The sequence below is a fragment of the Protopterus annectens genome, chromosome 11.part0 (assembly GCF_019279795.1).
Source record: "Protopterus annectens isolate FY-2018-M chromosome 11.part0, PAN1.0, whole genome shotgun sequence".
NCBI lineage: Eukaryota > Metazoa > Chordata > Ceratodontiformes > Protopteridae > Protopterus > Protopterus annectens.
Window position 1 is genome coordinate 1,071,709,771 of NC_056745.1, and position 20,844 is coordinate 1,071,730,614.

At 36.6% G+C, this 20,844-nt stretch overlaps 1 protein-coding gene across 11 annotated transcripts in view; it reads left to right on the top strand.

Annotated features, from left to right (window-relative positions):
- MGAT4C (MGAT4 family member C) overlaps positions 1 to 20,844 on the top strand; it is a 3,121,932-nt gene that overhangs the window by 1,410,415 nt on the left and 1,690,673 nt on the right. For all 11 annotated transcript variants that reach the window (XM_044088415.1, XM_044088414.1, XM_044088413.1 and 8 more), the window contains one exon: positions 8,303 to 8,355. The gene's annotated coding sequence lies outside the window, so the exon portion shown is untranslated. The remainder of the gene's footprint in view (positions 1 to 8,302; positions 8,356 to 20,844) is intronic.

The following is a 20,844-nucleotide window of genomic DNA, read 5'->3' on the forward strand; positions in this document are numbered from 1 at the left end:
CAGCATGTTACCTGGTAATTTTATAAAGCTGAATATAAATTATAATTAGAACTGCAGTGCAAGGAGAAGTGGTTTGAGTTGAGTGCTGCTTGTTTATTTTTTATATACTTAATTTTGACTGACATTCCAGTAATGTATTTAAAAAAATAATTTATTTTTTCATGTCTCACAACCTTTGTGTTTCCATCTAGATATTAAGTAAGTTGTCATGTAGCCAACGCATTGAAATATTTTTTTCTTCTACACTTTATTTTGTCTTGCTTGGACTCTCGTAATGACGGCTTGGCACCCAGGGCAGTATATTTAATTAAAGTTCCAGTTGTGGTTTTGAGCATAGCTCCACCCCTTTCTAGCTGGCCACACCCCTCCCCATTTACCCCACCCATTCAGCTGTCTCCTGCAGTCCCCCTTTAATTTGAAGTCACCAGCCGCCACTGGTCATGTGATCTTAGATGATTTAATGATTGGCACTGGTGTTTGAGAGTTGGAGTTTGTTAACTTGAACCACTTATGAAGAGGAAAGAGTGAATGAAGTGGCATTCTCAAGACACTATAGCAGTACACCTTTTTCTGCTAAGCACTTTTTATAGTAACACTAACACGTATGACGTTCCTACATGGACAAATTTTAGTATCAGGTGCTGTGTGCATGTGTGCTTGCATTTCCTGCTGTCATTTTGTACTGGATGGGGAATAGCAAATAATACTTCCATCTGTGTACTTGCATCACCTGAAACTGTTGTTCATAGGTTCATAGGTATACACTAGGCTAATGACCAGTGTTCTAATGTATCGTGGGCATTTATTAGGGGGGGCCATATTAGTTAAGAAGTTTCGAGAGGTTATTTGAGGGGTATGTTAATTTGGACATTACTGTTTGCCTGTGTCTATGAGAGACATGTAGGCCAGACCCAGGGTGAATTTCCAATTTCCCATCCATTGGTCGAGGCTACTCTTAAATAGGGTTAGGAATGCACTCTGATTCACATGGCTGGGGCACCTGTTCCAGAGCATGGGGATCCTCTGAGACACATATCCGTCACACCAGCATGTCTTATTTATGCCACAAGCAAAATTTTAATCCATGGACCTAGTGGTTCTGGTGCTGTTCATTTTGCAAACATGCAAAGGTCCATCAGAGTTGGATCCAAGCATGCCTTGTATGCCAAGCATAGATCTCCCCTTAGTAACCCATGGGAGACAGAGTATAGAAATAGGGTTTAAGGTGTTCTTTATAGGTCAACTTGTTTATACCCTGGATTCTCCTGGTAAGGAACCATTGTGAGGGTTACAACTGTTGCATATGTCTGGATAGGACATGACAAATGGGACATTATTCTCAATGATGGGTCTAATAAGGACTGAGTAAAGTGGCAGTGTGACTTCATTCGACCTGGATGACATAGAATGATTTACTTACTACCCTGGCAACATGTTGGTCAAAGGCCAGATTACTGTCTACATATATTCCCAGATCTCTGACTATTGGGTTAGTTCTTAGGGTGTCTTATCAATGGATTTATTAGTTTAGGTGGCAGTTTCCCAAACTATAATGCATTTCTTGGCACTGAGTCTTAATCTGTGACTTTGGCATCAGTTATTTGTCTATGTTAGACTCTGTTGTAAGATGTTCGAGTTATGGGGGGAATGTATGATACCTGTCAATTTGCAGTCATTTGTAAACTATCAAACACCCTTGACATTAGCCTTTACCTCTGAGAAGTAGATGCCAAATAGAAGCTGTCACAGCACAGGTCCTTGAGGAATCTTGCTGGTGACCGGACTCTTAGTGGAGGTAGTCTCACCAATCCTGACTTCCTGGGTCCTGTCTGTGAGCCAGCTATCAATCAAGTGAGTTATGCAGGGATTTATGTTCAGTTTGTTGAGTTTGTCAACTATACCTGAGTAGGTTATTGTATCAAATGCCTTTGTCAGGCCTAGGTAGGCTGTGCGCACCATTTTCCTCTCATCCATTGCCATGGTGAACTTCTCAAAGAAGTAGAACAGGTTTAGTGGGCATGACTTAACCTTGACAAAGCCAAACTGTGTTGGTTCCAGTGTCTGAAGGTTGCCTATGGCTTTGTTGATCATTTCTATGATAATTCATTCCATGACTTTTCATGTCAGACTAGTCAGATGAATAGGTCTTTAGTTTCTAGGGTCAGTTGATGGTCCACCCTTCTGAAGTGCAATAACTGTTGCAGTACTCCATTCTCATGGCACAAAGCCTGTTTTGAAGCTATAGTTGAAATACAACTCAAGTGGTCATGATTGGTCATGTTTCAAGCTATTCAGAGGGCATTCTGTGATATTGTCAGTGCCCAGTGAGGCTGTATTTTTGGCTGAGTGCTGCCAGGACCTGCTCACTGTTAACAGTTGAGGAGGTTATGCTACTAGGTATTTCATGGAAGGAGGGCAGGGGTAGTGGGGGAGGTTAAGTTTGAGCTGAATTTGTCAGCCAGCAAATTCTCTATGTGCTCAGGGAAGGTGGCATCATTGACAATAAGTCCAGCACACTGATGTGTGCAGCCTTTGAGGTTTTGGACATAGCTAGAGAAAGCCTTATGATTGTCTTTAGCCTATGAGGCTCTTGTGACCCTGCAAATGGCCTTATTGGGCTTAATTTGCCTTTTTAGTTACCTGTTTAGTTTAATTAGAGACATGGGCGCCAGAAGCTGTTGAAGATGGGGGGGGGGTGGAGGGTGAAAGGGGCACTTAGTGATCTAGAAAGGGCAATATTTTATAACTATTTACTACCACAACATAGGTTCACTTGAAGGACATTTAAAGCTTAGCCAATTCCTTTTTGGTGCTTGAATTAACATTTTCTGATTGGTCTTATCTATCCCATGGCTGATAATTGTATATTAGCCCTAGTGGGAATAACTGTGATCATACCATAGATAATTTGAAGGGAGTAAGAGATGCAGCATTTAGGAACTGCCTCTACCCATTAGTGGCATGAGGGGCAATACTGGAGTACATTTTCTATTACCCATCCTTAGATTCAAGTTGCATTTGAATATGGACTGATAAGCTTTGTTTTATTTGTATGGATAGTCTGTTCTGAAACAGTGGTAGCCTCTGTGATATATATCCATCTGTTCACAACATTCAGTTTTGATACCTGGACTGAGTATTTCTGATGCCATTTGACTTGCTGATGTTCATAGGTCCATCTGTATTAGGTCGGAGGATGCCTTGTATGCCAGACATGTCACCTCTAAGCTCTCTGTAGGATACTGAGTATAGTAATAAATCTTTGAGGTGGTCCATGCAAGACCTATTGTTTAAGACTTGTATCCTTTTAGTAAGGTATCTCTGAAGGTATTCCACTTGTTGCATGGGGCTGGACAAATACATCCCAAAGTGGACATGCAAAATGATTGACCTAATGAGAAATTTGAAAAGGGGGACAACAACATCTCTAGATCTAGTCACAATCAAATTGTTTTTAAGCTGTGCAATATAGAAAGGCTTTCTTATGACTCTGAGCACATGCTGGTCAAAAGTTAGGTCACTGTACACACAAGTTCCCAAATGCCAAACAATTGTGCCAGTTTTCAGAGGGCATTGTCATGATTTTGACACCAGTTATTATTTGGGGCAAACCTTCCTGCACGATGGTTAAGTCATTTGGGGATTCAATAACTGTTCTTAGCTTGCAGTCTTCTCAAACTTAGCCGGCCAAAGCCCTTTGGTATTTCCTTTTACTTTTATGATGTATATACCAAACAGAAAAAGTCTCAGCACCAAGCCAGGTCAATGTAATGTGGTGTGAACTGTTTTACCTTCATCCATTGCTTTGGTAACAAGAGTAAAGCTTAAAATTTGCCCATGATTTTGAGCTTTTCACACATTCCTCTGGGTTGTTTTCAAACTCATTTTTAGTGCCATGCATACATATATGCATTCTTTGATTCACCTTCCTGATTGTATTAAATGATATTCCTTGTATAATACAGCACCAATTGTTAGAATGTGGTTGAAATTTGTAGTTTTGAACAGTCTTCTAGTAAGCAATGAATCAAAATGTATGAACCAATAATGATAGAACTACCCATTTCAGAAAATTTCAACCATAAAAGGCCACTCAGTCTTCTGTCATTGCAATCCATCAATATCAGTAAATATGCAAAATCTCTGCAGAAGTAAGTCATCTATATAATTCCACATTAAAGGGATCTGTAGCTAATGAAGAGGTTGATGATAGAAAACAACTTTATAGTTCATTGTTTCATCTACAAATAAATTGGCTGTTGCCCTTGAAGAATAATTTGTCTGTGTTACATAAAAAAATTATACGCTAGTAATATTGCAATAGAGAATGGATGGCAAACTGATAACAGGTTCATCATTACTAGGTAACTCCTCCAAAGGAGGACATTCACAGGACTGCAGCATCCACTCCCTTTAAAGTACAACACAGTGCAATATCAGTGATCCATCTGCATATGGTGGGAGTAGAAGACACAACTTTTTGCATCAAAAGTGAGGCTACTACCTGTTGCTCTATTAACAATGCAAACAGACTTGGAATAAGCAGCACTAAACTTCTCTTCCCCTGAATCTCTCAGCTCCTTGTACATTTTTTTATTTATTTAACAGGAAAGCCCAACTTGGAACAAATCCAATTTTCAGCAGAGGCCCAGGGAGAAATGCTGCAGATGCATGTCTTTTTAACATGGGAGAAAACTGGAGCACCCAGAGGAAATACAAACAAACACAAGGAGGACATACAGACTCCAGACAAAAGATACCCTAGTCAGGGATCAAATCAGAGAACCTCTTGCTATGAAGCAACAACACTACCACTGCACCATCCACTTGACAAGAAATCTGAAAAAAGCCAAAATTTATTTGGGGAGGGGGCAAAGGCCCAAAACAGGGACAGGTTTTAAATATTGCTTGTATAATCTTCAAAAGTTGCTAAAATAGTGTTTTGCGTTACAATGTGTTTCTAAAAAAGATAGGAAGACTGAAACTTAAAGTGCTATCATTATTTAGTGAATCCATTCTCACTGATTTGCAAGAAAACTAAAAATTTTAAGAGGAACAGACCAAACGTATGAGTCAAATATTTTGTGAAAATCTAGACAGTTGAGACCTATAGACTAAACTCACTGAATCACAAGTGGTTGAGTGGGTAGAGAATGCAGGCTCCTATACCTAAAGTACAGGGTTTGAGTCTCAGAAATTCAATTCTAACCACCAGTTATACACACACACAGCACCAGCTACTGTCTTCACACACATAGAGCACCAGCTACTGCCTTCACACACATAAATGGAGCACCAGCTACTGCCTTAAATAAACATAACATACTGGAGCCCCACTGCCCCAAACATAACAGAGCACCAGTTACTGAATTAAACATAATAGCGCACCAGCTACTGCTGTTGCCAAACACTTGGGTAAATTACGTACAGTATGTTAGTGATTTACTTGTTTGGTCTTTCTGTCTCACCCAAATGGGCATGGATGATTGGTCCTTGATGGACCATAGAGATGGGTGATCTACGGATGGATAAGGATTAAACTCTCGAGTGTCATTTTCCAAAATTTCAACCTGCTGAAGATCAGAGTTTTGCCACAGGTAATCACTGCCAGTGAGTTGTACTGGCAATGATGCCATTTGCATGGATGATTCCCTCCCTTTTTCAAGTTGGTGTAATCATGGAGTTGGTATCCTTGGATATGAAGATGTGGGGGGACACTTAAACAATTTTTTTCTGACCATTTTTTGTTAAGGGAATGCAGTCTGGGGATTCTGATCCTCAACAAGCTTGATATTCATCCACTCATACTTGAAGCCCATACAGATATCACGGATTTTCTTTCCTTAACCAGAATCTTACTTTTTACAGCCTTTATTAAGAGTTGGTTTGCATCTTCTCATGCTTTCAGAAGACCTATTACTGTAACTGCACACTGATCATGAACCACTATCTTTGTGAATAAGTACTTCCTGAGCTTTTCACTGAGCTGTTTATCATCTATCTGTATACTGTGTCCTTGTGAAACACTTTTTCTGAAAATCAGACTCCCTTTGGTCTTTAGAAGCTTCTACCATTTTCCCGTTTTTATGACTTTCTGTATTGCTCTTTTGTCCTTTGTTAATATGACATATGGCAGTGAATTTTTACTGCTTTCTTCTTCTTAAATTAACAGTAATCATTAACTTTGTACTATACTTTGGCTAAGGTACATTAATAAAATGTTAGTTGATTGATTGACTGATTTCATTTTTATTTCTCATTTTTGTAGTTCATGAGCCATCTTTTATTATGCTTGTTTCCTTGCAAAGATATTTCCAGAATTGCAAACAGGGTTCTGGAAAAATATTAATTATCCATAGATAACATAACAGTTTACTGTTTTCTAATGATGGTAAACAGATAACTAACAGAGCCTTAAAACAAAATCAACAAGTTGTATTACAGTTCAGCAGAAGATTTCAAAATAGTGCATTATGAACAGAATAATAAGATATGTACTTCATTATATAATATTTAGTGCAGTCAGCAATAGTAATAGAATAGTAAACTGCAGCCAGCCTTTACAGGTTTATGTATTTTTAGTAATCTGCTAAATGTTTTCCATTGCTGGTGTGTGAGTTCCTGGTTTTAGAACAAAAGAAGTAGCTGTCTTAAGGTGTGAGTTCCTGGTTTTACAACAAAAGAAGTAGCTGTCTCAGTATGTGAGTTCCTGGTTTTAGAACAAAAGAAGTAGCTGTCTCAGGGTGTGAGTTCCTGGTTTTAGAACAAAAGAAGTAGCTGTCTCAGGGTGTGAGTTCCTGGTTTTAGAACAAAAGACGTAGCTGTCTCAAGGTGTGAGTTCCTGGTTTTAGAACAAAAGAAGTAGCTGTCTCAGGGTGTGAGTTACTGGTTTTAGAACAAAATAAGTAGTTAGTAGCTATCTCAAGGTGTGAGTTCCCATTTTTAGAACAAAAGAACTAGCTGTCTCAGTGTGTGAGTTCCTGGTTTTAGAACAAAAGAAGTAGGTGTCTCAAGGTGTGAGCAAAAGAAGTAGTTGTTGCAGTGTGTGAGTTCCTGGTTTAGAACAAATAAAGTAGCTGTCTCAGGGTGTGAGTTCCTGGTTTTAGAACAAAATTAGTAGCTGTCTCAAGGTGTGAGTTCCTGGTTTTAGAACAAAAGATGAAGCTGTCTCAGGGTATGAGTTCCTGGTTTTAGAACAAAAGAAGTAGCTGTCTCAAGGTGTGCGTTCCTGCTTTTAGAACAAAAGAAGTAGCTGTCACAGTGTGTGAGTTCCTGGATTTAGAACAAAAGAAATAGATGTCTCAAGGTGTGAGTTCCTGGTTTTAGAACAAAATAAGTAGCTGTCTCAAGGTGTGAGTTCCTGGTTTTGGAACAAAAGAAGTAGCTGTCTCAGGGTGTGAGTTTCTGGTTTTAGAAAGTAGCTGTCTCGGTGTGTGAGTTCCTGGTTTTAGAACAAAAGAAGTAGTTAGTAGCTATCTCAAGGTGTGAGTTCCTGGTTTTAGAACAAAAGAACTAGCTGTCTCAGGGTGTGAGTTCCTGGTTTTAGAACAAAAGACGTAGCTGTCTCAAGGTGTGAGTTCCTGGTTTTAGAACAAAAGAAGTAGCTGTCTCAAGGTGTGAGTTCCTGCTTTTAGAACAAAAGAAGTAGCTGTTGCAGTGTGTGAGTTACTGGTTTTAGAACAAAAGAAGTAGTTAGTAGCTATCTCAAGGTGTGAGTTCCTGCTTTTAGAACAAAAGAACTAGCTGTCTCAGTGTGTGAGTTCCTGGTTTTAGAACAAAAGAAGTAGATGTCTCAAGGTGTGAGAAAAAGAAGTAGTTGTTGCAGTGTGTGAGTTCCTGGTTTTAGAACAAAAGAAGTAGATGTCTCAGTGTGTGACTTCCTGGTTTAGAACAAAAGAAGTAGCTGTCTCAATGTGTAAGTTCCTGTTTTTAGAACAAAAGAAGTAGTTGTCTCAAGATGTGAGTTTCTGGTTTTTGAACAAAAGAAGTAGCTGTTTCAGTGTGTGAGTTCCTGGTTTTAGAACAAAAGAAGTAGCTGTCTCAATGCTGTTTTCAGAAAACAGTCTACATTTTTCTGTTTTTTATATTTTCCAATGAGCCTGCTTATTCTGGTCTGTCCTTCACAGAGCACTGCATGTCTGTTATAGTTCATCTAGTCTGTGTATATACATTATGAAATGTTCCTCTGTATAGTGTATCATAAAGTATTTCTCTTTTAGCTTGTCAGTGGTATTGATGTAAGGGTAAGAATCACTGTATAAATAGTTTTTTTTTACCCATTATTCTTTCCTCCTTTTTACAGGTTCCCCATTCCATTTGCAATAAAACTGGCCAATTCTTCCTGAAACTCCACAGGTAAGACTTTCATTTAAGGCACTTTGTTTTTCTTTGGCTTTATTAGATTTTTTTATCTCAGTTCATAACTTTTCTTGTGCGATAGCATCTTCATTCTTCTTTTAAAGAAGTGCTATGCCCTTTGAGTAATGTTGTCTAATTGTAACTTAGCAACTAGAAACAGGAAGGTATGCTTCCTAGCATTTCTGCTTCTGAAAAACATAATTAAGTTAATCAGTGAATGCAGCATTCCCAGAACATTATTGCACATTTGTGAGCTCAGTTTGGGAGGAAATAATTTGCATTTTTGGTTTTAGCAGATACATGTTTCCATTGAAAGTTTCAAGCTGTTAGCATTATTCTGCTAATGCAGACAGGCTTCTTTTGTATCATTTGATGCTTTCCCTGTTTCCTTAACAGGGATCTACATTTTTGTCATCTGGAGGAAAATGTGGTCTTTGTTTCTCTAGCTTTTGAAGTATCAGATGAAATATATTAAAAATAAATGGCACAGTACTACAACCAGGGGCTTGTCACTATAATATAGGTATACTATTTTTATACATATATGCTTAGTATTGACTGAATGAAGAGGCAGAAACACAAAGTAAATTCTCACCAGAAGTTTTACTAATACTAATCGAATATTGGGTAATCACAAGGCATACATTAACTGTTAATGTTAATGCCCTATTAAAGTTAAAAGCAATATATCCATCACAATGTATGCTACAGTCCCCATCATTAAGAGAAAATCTGTAATAAATAAATAAATGCTATATATTTACAATTTCTTACTTTAATTTACAGTAAATATATTGTATAACTACACATTAGATATGCTAGGCTGTCACGCATTTACACAAATTTGAAGATCAAAATGTTATTTCAACATTTGGAAGAAGCAGCAAGCATAAAATACATTTGCAGAATTGAATATTTTATAGATTTTACTGTCCCTGTATGTGTTTATTTTTTAAATAAGTCCATTACTTCTCTTCATCATTCTCTGAAGTTTTTTCTTTCTTAGATACATCAATATCCAGAGAGTTTTTTTTTTTGAAATGGCATTGTAATTAATGTCTGTATCCCATATAACTTCAAACTGCTGAGTTTCTATTGCAGTGTTAAGATTATTTTAGTCCTGAGAAGGTAGTAGGTCTATTTTTGATTGCACTGCTGCATTTCAATGTATTTCATTTTGAGGTAGTGGCATCACTGAATGACAAACTTCCCCCATCAGCATATTATTTACATTTCTCCTATTTCTTCTATGTATTTGGCTGTCTGAGATTGTTGCAAGTATAATCCTAATTCTTTACCTTGACAGATTACAGTTGCTGAGCTTTTTCTCTTTAGTGCATTTATTTCAAAACCTGTGTGCATTATTACTGTTTCTCCATCCATCAAAGGTGGTCTCTTCTATTTCTGTCAAAATATTGCTTCTGCTTATTTTGCTTTTCGTATAGGAGACCATTTACATTTTCCTGATTCTCTGGCATTAACAATACATAGTTTGCTGGTAAATTAAATTTTACATTTCAACACATTGATAATTATGCTGTTGAAAGTAGAGCTAAATCCAGCACAAGGTGATCTTGGCAGCTCCCTAGGGCCTGGTGCTGACTGGGGGGGGGGGGGGGGTGTTGCCTAGAATTAAAAAAAATAAAAATAAGCTCCATCACTTCAAAAAGCACTATCTCAGCCCAGAGGTGTCATGCCTCTGCATGCAGCAGCACACCTATGTCTACTTCACAGGAGGAAGATGTCAGCGCACACGGGAGATCTGAGTTTGCTGCAGGAACAACAGCATGTCTTGGGAGCAGATTAGTTTGAGATCATCCTGGAATGCAGTACTTTATTCTTTGTAGCAGATTTAGATTAGCCATAAAATATGGTAGAGTATGCAGGGTGCACTGTCTAGTTAAGTGACTTACTTACAGTCAAAGAGGTTTTACTCTTTTTTACAATAAATTAAGTATTTTACCTTTTGGATCTTACATTCTTTGCAGCTTTGCTGGTGTGGATTATTGTGAACTGCAGAACTGTGCCTACCTTTGGATCTTATTGTGCAGTGTGAGTCTGTGCAGCTTTTTTTTTTTTTTTTTTTTTTTTTTACCAGAACCTTAAATATAGGAAGCAAAAGTCTAAATCCACTATACCAACTGCCAGGCCTGCATTAGAAGACTGAGGATTACAGCCTGCCAGTATCAGTCAATAAATTACAGAGTTTGTGCTATAAAAGTTTATCTTGCTCTTAGTATAACTGAGTAAGGCTATGAGCTATTAAAGAACTGTTTCCTGTAGCACTTGGCTTGATTTCTTCATCCTTAATTTGTCTTATGTGTAATTCTGCCTATTAACTCTACCGGACAGTACTTCTTGGCTGCTTCTGAAAAGGGACAGTTATGTCCAGTAGGTTGTCCTAGGCTGTTATAGCAGATGTGTTGTACATTTACATTTTGAATTCCTGAACCTTTTACATAGATGCTAATTAGTACTTCACTATATATTTGAGTATGAATCCCAACATGTCTCTCGTAGTTTAATGAGTTACCAGATGTATTTTCATTAATGTAAGTTTCAAGAAGAGAAATGATTACTGTTTCTCATTCTAAGTTTGTTTTCAATGTGAAAGTGCTTTGTTTTGTTTAGAAAATAGCTGTCAGTGCTTTTCTGTAAAATATGAAATAAAAGTTTCAAATGAAATCCAAATCTCTGTGTTAATTGCAAAAGTAAAGCATACAATAGTATGTACACCGAACGATTCGAACAGTGCTTATGGTAATCAGAGAAAGACAGCTAAGTAATGGGATATGGCTATGGCTGGCAAGGGCCTGATTCATTACCTTGTGTAGGACTTCATTTGTCCATGTTCCGACTCTGTTGACTCTGGTGGTGTTTGCTAGAACAGTACATCCTTATTAGCCATTCAAGTAGGTCAGACCTGTACTGAGCATATGAGATGGGATGACTATTCTTGATGGCAGAGAAGACATATGAAGGTCAAAAATGAAATGCAGATAACCTGTAAGCAAGTAAGTTCCCCTAAAAAAATGCAGTATTTGGATTCAGTTTCTATGACTTGTGGGTTGTTGAACAAAAGCTGCTGCAGTATTTATATTGTCTTTATATGTTTTGCTTTATTCATTGCACTAAAGAATGTATTTATTCATTAATAAGCATGGTTTGTGTAATACAGGCTAAGCATGTTGTGTTTTAGAAGTGTAAAGTTGTTGCATTGTAATAATATATTTTTAGAATACCTTTTTTGTAACCTCCAGCAACTCCAAAGGGGTTGACACTTGTCAGGTTACATAGTTTGCATTGTTTGGAGTGATGACCAGAACAATCTGATCTTCAGCATCTGTTCATATGTAGTCAGTGTTGCGTATTACTGTGATATAGTCTTCTTTACAAGATCAGATTGTGCAGGATTTCAGCATTTAGTTAAAAACTGTTAAGTTGGCAGATGGCACTGAGAACTAAAATCAGACTTGTTAATAAGCTGTTTCCTGAGGCAATTATGTAGGGTCTAAATCTTTCCACTTTCATTTACCTACTATGACATTGATCAAGCTACTTAACCACACAGTGCCTTAGAGCAATTGGGAGTTTGGGTTCAGCTACATAATGGTCTACAGGGGTGCATGCCTAGTAACTATGACCATACTGTTGTTTGACAGCCATTCCCTACTGCATAGCTAAACTAGTTCAGGAAATGGCATGGCAATATTACCAGCACACTAATTTGTGAATGTATCATATTCAATTTATTCCTCAAGGGCAGTAGGTACTGCATTTATAAATGAAGTACTGAAATGCAAAGTTATGTCAGCAGTGACTGTCATGCCTCTCTTTAATATTGAATTATTCAGATACCTTTTACTTCTGCAGAGATTGTACATATTGACTTAACATATGTTACCAGGTAGTTATTTTTGTATTCTCTCATAAATACTGTTCTATTTAAACTGTGATACACATAGTTGGATCGTATAGTTGGATGCTCGTGATCTTTATACAGTTTCATATACTTCATTCAAAAATACAAATAAAGTATATGAAATTTATTTCTTCATGATAATCAACAGTGCATACAGTCAGCAAAGTGGCTATAACTATTGCTGTTGCATATATTTTAGAATACTCACACATATTTGACATTTAGTTATGCTTAGGTCAAATATTTCTATTGTAGCCTATCTAGTAGCTTAGTAAAGCTGGCATTCACTTACTTTGTTTACTATATTTTTTAACTAAATAAATGAGCTGGTCCATGGACCATTTTTATTCACTACCTGGGCTATAATGGGAAAAACATACAGCTGCATATTGTTTACAAATGCAACCACATGAACTCTTATAATACATAATAAAGAATATAGCATTTAAAGGTGCATATTTCACAATGCATGGCACGTATAAAGCAGAGAAATTACGATCAGTAATTTTACATAGTACTGATGTAACAAAAACAATAAATTCAAGCAACATTCATTATTTATTAGTTCCTACTCTTGCTGGTCTTTTCTGAATAGTAACAGAAATTGAAGAATCCACCTCTGACATCTATCAGCTATTCTCTATTTTTGATAACTCACAGCAGTAATGCATTTATAGTTCAGCTTTGATGTTTAGTCACCTTGAGTATGCACTTTGTTCAACAGAATGCACAGTTGGTATTGAAGTTTGAGATATTCAAAATGACAGCTATGCATTCATGGCACTGTTTTGTTTTTCCTTGTATAATATACAGCATCCATTATCGTGTGTTAACTATAACTTCCATGGCTTCAGTAGTTTCAGGTACAGCTGCTAAGAATACTCCTGGGGATAAGACTTAAAAAAAAACAACATTGTGTGCACAAAGGGGTTGAAAAAGTAAAAAGCTTTGAAATAGTGGTATTCTGTTTAAACTACCAAAGCTCTTGACTATCATCTAATATTGAGAAAAATTGAGTACTCCATATTATCTCAACAACTTTAAGTGGATAATACTTATGATAACATTAGCTGGCGTTTGGCTTAGAAGACTAAGACCTAGAAGTGTTAATGAACTATTTCCTGTAACAAAAGGAACAGAGTTTGTGTCCTTCCACTTCCTGCTGTATGACATTGAGCAAGTCAATTAATCATAAAATGCTTCTGGGATGAGTCTGGGCAAGGTCCATATGGATTAGTACTCTCCTCTTGTCAACAAGTAAATACATTTCTTGACCATTGAACAATTTAGTAGGTCCAGCTTTCCTTACATTTGAGCTCCAGTTTAGTATGGACTCTTAAAACCTATAGGAACCTTATTTTATGCATAAATAACTGTAATTGTTTTAGGTGAAATATTAGTTCAACATTCACATTGCAAATAATCAAGCAAATAAGTTAACATAAATTTGTAAAATTATCTGCAATATCTTGATTATTGTGCTTTATCTTTCAGTGAAATACTCTGAAATATGGCCCTACTGTTATATTTCATGTTGCTATCAGGATCTTTTGTGTTTCTAGAACATTCTAGAAACTGTGTTGAAGAAACGTGAAATGTGGTCTTTGAACCAATGTACTCCTCAAATTAGTTACTTCAAAAACATTGACATTGTCCTTCCAGTTTCCTTTAATGCTTGCATTCAGAATAACATCATAAACAATCAATTTGCTGTTGGAAATATTTATGTTGCCTTGTAGTCAGTTCTGAAAAATGCCCTTCATTTCTACACTGTGTTGCCTTTTTATTATTCCAGAATCTCTTACAAGCATTGTGACTCAATATATTTTGCAGATGTATCTGATTTTTAAAAAAAACATAGTTTCAGACATTAACATTATTTTTCTCGGCATATACTCATGGTTATCCAAACGTGGTCAAATCTTTTAGCTTGTATTTTAAATACATAACAAGAGTACATGGAAATTTTTGAACAACATTTAGAAAGTTCAGTACTTTAAAGGTAACTTCTGATAAAATACTGCACTCAGCACCAATATCTATCCTGAATGTAATATTTCTGTTTAAACTCATCCATTTCTCTGACCAGAGTTATTTTCAGCAGACTGTACTATATAGTGTCTGCACTGAATTCAGATTATGCATTGCACTATCAGATGTTTTATCTTTATTCTGTCTTTTGAAATCAATTGCATGTAAGTATTGCTGAACAGGCTAATTTTAATTTTTTTTAATTTTTGTGAAATGATTCTGACCTGCAAATAACCTACAGATTTGGCTAAGTCCTCAGAAATGTGTTTTCTTGTGCCTGTAACCACACCTAGTACATGAAGCTTTATTTCTAATTCCATTCATGACTCTGTGCCATCTTAGGTAATCACATGACACCCATATTTCTGTTTTTATTTCCTTTATTTTATGTTTGTTTTATTATAGCATTATTGTCACTCTCAGCCTTTATTTCGCATATGTTCAATGTATTTGGCCATGGACCCAAAATACTACTTAGCCTATACAAATCTGGCATGTTATCAAGTACCAGCTCTGCTTCTCTTCATATCCTCCCTCTGTCTTGAAAATTCTTGATACCACATGCAATTATCTTTTTAATAACATTTAAACTATATTAGGCATTTTATCATAGCAGTTTTCAGTGCCATTAATAATTGTTCCCAATTCAAAGATACATTAACAAACATGTAAATCTTATGATAATCATTAAAATATTAATTAAAACTTATATACTGTTTAAAACAGAACTTTTATAACTATATACAAACATTTGCCTAGAAGTTAAAAAGTGACCATAATCGAATAACCTTCATGCCAGCTCAATGTGTTGTAAATTATATATTATTAATGTTTCAGTAGTAGTATACTCCAAAGATTAACTTCCGTAACTGTTCGAGTACTCTAACTCATTGCCTTCTCCTTTTTTCTGATAATTTTTTATAGATATTTCCACCTCATACATGTATTACATAATTTTCCTGCAGTCCTTATAAGAGGTCTATATCACTTCCACAAAAGTACTTGAACACCTGTCCATTGATCCCAATATGACAAACAGTCCATTCATCAAACATACACATCAGTGAAAGTTTTCCCAGGGCAAAAAAGACTTAGCTGCCCAACATGCTGAGCAATACACACACCACAGTATATCAACCCAACAAATGGGGGGGGCTATTCCCCCCACACCTACCATTGTTGGGGGCTGTGCTCCCCTCAACCCTCTACTTAAATATACCAACTCTGAGATCACACTACAGTGGGGAAAAGGGCAATTTCTGGATGTTGCACAGCTAACTCTTTGCCCTGGGAAAAACATTTGCTGATGTCAAGGTTTGATAAATACCAGTTTGCTGTACTAGGGACAATGGATAGGTGTTCAAGTACTTGTGTTTTCATGGAAGTGATGTAGAGCCCTTATAACAGGTCCCTCCTGCTTTTCTATTTTTTTGTAACTGTTCTGTTGTTTTATCATTAGCCAGCAAGAGGAAATCGTATGAGGGTTTATCTAGGTGTCCTTTTCTGCTACCAGAATGACATTGTAAGTGACTCAACACTTAGCACATTTAGCTATAGATCTGGAAAATCAGAAAGTCATGAGTTCTATTGTCACCCCAGGTAAATTGGTTGATTGCCCATTACTGACACAGTATAGCAGCACTTGTTAGGGTGCTGCTGTCTAGAATGTGCCATCATTCAGATTACATGTTAACTAAGTTGTGGAAACAAATGGTCCCACAGCATTTGCCAAAAAGAGAAGGGGATCTTATACATAAAAACTACTTATTTACATCATGCATCCTTAAATACAATATTTATGATATCTGAACAAAGTTTATATACTTTCTTATTAATTATTATGTATGCTTTTTATCTCTTCACCCTCTCATCAACAGCACAAAATCTATTTCTATGATATATATTTAACATCCCATTTCATATTGTAAAACAACTTACTGCATCTTGCTTTATAAAGAAAAGATAGATCAGCAAATGAATTCCTATCCAGTTTCCTGTCTGTTTGCATTTTTTTATTATTCACCATAGAAAATCATTTTTACTTGTGCTGGAATATAGTAAGTGTTGGTATCCTGTGTGTTTTCAGGATTTTGAGTTTTCAGGATTTTGAACTTTCAGGATTTTGGTCTCAGGATTTTGGTCTTCAGGATTTTGGGCTTTCAGGAAAAAAAAACAAAAAATAAAGATGCGCAGTTAAACAAAGAACAAACTGTAAAAAACGTAAAAACAAAACTGCCTAAAAAACTAATTAACTCTGCAGTTTTATTAGAAAGACTATTTTATTTAAAATGTGAAATGCTTTTGTCTCAAATCTGCAACACTGCACAAATACCTCTATAGTTATTTAGTCTACTTTTACTGGCATATATATATCCACAAGCCTTCTAATGTCCTGATCCATGTAAAAGGTAAAACAAACAACAGGTAGTTACATAGGCAGTCTTGGCTGAATTACAGTCATTATAAAGTTTCACACTGAAAGGTCTGCATAAGTGAACACTAATTGGATGCATTTCAGCTAATTCAATTTTGAATTAAAACCGATCAAAGTCACTGTATTTCTCATCACAATATCATAAGGTAATATTGATATTAGAGCTATAGTAAAGGTATGTGATTATCTATTACTCAAGACTGCACATCTTTCAATAAGTGATGGTATTTATACATTTGGACACATATGTTTCTTAAAATATGCTATATTTTCTTTTTATTTTGGTGAATAGGTTGGCCCTACTGGTCATTGTCTGTTTACAGAGGAGACTTGGGTGGGAGATCCTAGTTATAAAGCAATAACAAAAAAAGTAAGTAGACATATCATAGTTAGTGGATACTGACACAATATTTAAATATCTGTTTTCAAAGCATAAGAAAATGGCTATTAATGACCAACTTACACTCATCTATTTACAAGGAAAGGACTCTATTTTTCTTTGGCAGATGACTTGATTTCACATCCAAACTAACACGAGTTATCTGTACTTACTGGTAAACAGAAATTATAACAGCTGGTGTAGAGATTGGAGATGAACGTGTAGCTCAGCACATGTCATTACAAGTAGTATTTAGATCACAGTAGCATTTATATCTTCAACTTCAGCTTCAACCTTTAAGCAAGTCACAAAAGTCTAACTGAAGTATAGCATGTGCAAAACAAGAATAAACAAGGTCATATTATTGCAGGTTGACAGCATTATCTGTGGTAAATGCAAAGTTTTAAGCCTGTCCTCACTGCATGATCGAATCTCTACATGATGCATCACTAAAGGGTCGTCCAGCAAGTCTCCATTTATGAAAGCAGCCAGAACACTGACAAAAAAATTAGTGTCCAAAATTCAAAACATAAATATGCCATTCATATCTTATCAGCAAATTGCCACAAAAAAGTATCAGGGTAAGCATCATACCTCTCAACTGTACCAAATTCCTCGGTTTTTTTACTGGTTTTGAGGGCAAAATATTGGGGTACCACGAATTCCCGAGTGGCCTCCTTAATTTCCAAATTTCCTGGACTAATTTTTTAAACAGTTTACCACTTTAAATATATAGCTGATGTCACTACCTATCACCAGCCTACAGAGGTGTGCATGATGACATCAGCTACTGCCTGTTGGACTGGAAGAAACACGGAATATGAACAGTAATGGTGGGGAAAATGTGTGTATAACTTTTGCAGAGTCTGCCGGTGCCCACATCCAGCCTCCAGATAAAACATTCTTTGCTCTTTAGCTTCTCTCTATTATTTTAAATACTGGCTGGGCATTATTGTTTTACCTTCTACTGTTGGGCCACTCGGTTTGTTGTTTTTAAATGCTCATTTTGTTTCTTCTCTCTATTATTTTAAATGCTGGCTGGGCATTATTGTTTTACCTGCTACTGTTGAGCCACTTGGTTTGCTGTTTTTAAATGCTCGTTTTGTTTGGTTGTTTACTGTATCTCCTGAGCTGGCTGTTCTTTATTTACTGTTGTTTAAGTTATGAGCTGTCTGTTGCTGTTTTATCTGCTGAGCTGGCCCGGCCATTCTTTATTTACTATGAGCTGGCCATTGTTGTTTGCTGCCATGAGCTTGTTTAATTAATTTATCTGTTGGCCACTACTTTTAAATGCTCATTTTGCTGGCCTGGCCGTTTTTTATTTACTATGAGCTGGCCATTGTTGTTTGCTGCCGTGAGCTTGTTTAATTAATTTATCTGCTGGCCACTGCTTTTAAATGCTCGCTTTGCTGGCCGTTAATGTATTTGCTGAGCTTGCTGGCCGTTAATGAATTTTCTGAGCTTGCTGGCCATTAATGTATTTGCTGAGCTTGCTGGCCTTTAACGTATTTGCTGAGCTTGCTGATCATTAATAAATTTGCTGACCGTTAATGTATTTGCTGGCCGTTAGTGTGTGTGTTTGCTGGCCGTTAGTGTGTGTTTGCTGGCCGTTAGTGTGTCTGTGTGGTTTGAGATATATTCTTCAGTTTAGTGTACTGCAATAGAGAGAAAGAGTGAGTGAGCAGATGGAGAACTTGACAGTAATCATGTCAGATGATGTAAAGGTGGATCAGCGATGTATCAAAGTAGATGAAAGAACCGGAAGGGTGCTTAAGTGTATAACATGGGATCCATCCATTTGATTGTGCAAGGAATAAATAATTCATGTTGAAAATAAGTGCTAACTGCATACATTGAACACTTTAGATAATCCTGGAGTTTAAATCTCTTAAAGGACACAAGCATGATAGTGGAGCTTTTGAAAATAACTACACTGATGGTGCGCATATTATCAAAAATTTCTTTAAAAAAGTAACAGAGGATAGTGGTTATGCAATGCAGACTGTGTGTGTGTGTGTGTGTGTGTGTGTGTGTGTGTGTGTGTGTGTGTGTGTGTGTGTGTGTGTGTGTGTGTGTGTAATGCCCCAGGTAAGTATACCTGGTGGTTAGGGTTAGGTAGGCTCAAACCCTTTACCTTAGGTAAAGGGAGCAAGAGCCTAAATCACCTACCCACACCAGCTTCTCTAAGACTGTACAAGAATAAAATGTGTCCCTGGTTTGTACCCCCTCCCAATAAATTTTGACTTTTTTCTTAAGTTGTGCTGTGCAGTTCCTCAGGGGTAAAGAGGTTTAGTGCTGCTTAGGTGAAGTCTGTGTTAGTAGCACAACAGGTAGAATACCTGCTTTTGATGCAGAAGGCTATGGGGTCTACTCCCACAGTATGTAGATAGATTGCTGATACTCTACTGTGTTGTGCTTTTAATGTTGCAGTCCTTAGAATGTCCTCGTTGGTGGAGATACCTAGTAACTATGAACCTGTTATCAGTTTGCCATCCATTTCTTATTACAATATTAGTCATTTATTTTTTTATGTAATGGGCAGTTTATCCCTGAAAGGCAACAGGCACTTTATTTGTAGATGAAACAGTGAAATATAAAACTGTTTACTAGCAGCAATCTCCACTAGTTACAGATCTCTTTAATGTGGAATTATTTAGATGACTTTTCCTTCTGAAGAGATTATGCATATTTACTGATACTGGTGGATTGCAGAAGCTTAAGTAGACTCTTATGATGGAAATGTTCTGAATTGAGCAGTTTTGTCATTATTGGTTCATGCATTTTGTTTCATTGTTTACTGGAAAAATGTTAACAATAAATTTAAAATGCGCTTTAACAAGTGTGCTGGATTATACAAGGAATATAATATAATCTAATATAATCAGGAAGGTGTATCAAAGAAAACATGTTTGGTGTGCAAGGGGCCTATGATTTGAAAACAGCCCAAAATTAATCTTTAACCACCACTGGCCAGATGCATTTTCTTTGGATGTTGTGTGGGTTTCAATGCTGTTTCAATGAATGAGTTTCAAGGGCAGAGAGGTTTTAATGCCAAGTTTATTTTCGTTGTAAGACAGTGTCGCTTTGTTTAGCAAATATCTATTATTGTTTGTGCATTGTGCTATAAAATATAAACATAAAATCAAAATCATTGTAGAAGTAAAGCAGTATGCACACAGTGTTTATGGTAAATGGGGCAGAGAGGTTTTAATGCCAAGTTCATTTTCATTGAAAGACAGTGTCGCTTTGTTTAGCAAATATCTACTATTGTTTGTGCATTGTGCTATAAAATGTAAACATAAAATCAAAATCATTGTAGAAGTAAAGTGGTATGCACACAGTGTTTATGGTAAATGGGGCAAAATATCCAGGTAATGGGACATTGGAATGGCTGCAGGGGGACTCTGGTGCCATATTTTGGTTGTCTGTTCTTCAGTTTGCATTAGAAAGTTGGCATCCCACAATTCCATTGGAGCGGGCGGGGTTACTTAATTGTGTATGCACATTTTATGTTAATCAGCGTACAGATTTGTACCTATTTTTCATGGGCCTTGTCCAGATTTTTGATGTTTCCAGGTTGAGAGGTATGGTAAGCATGGTATCAGTATGTTAGTTTCACATCACAAGAGCCAGAAGGGCCACACACCAGCAGAACACAGGTGATATGATGACAGCATATAACAAGGGTAAAAAGTAACAAAACTAGAAATAACAGCACTC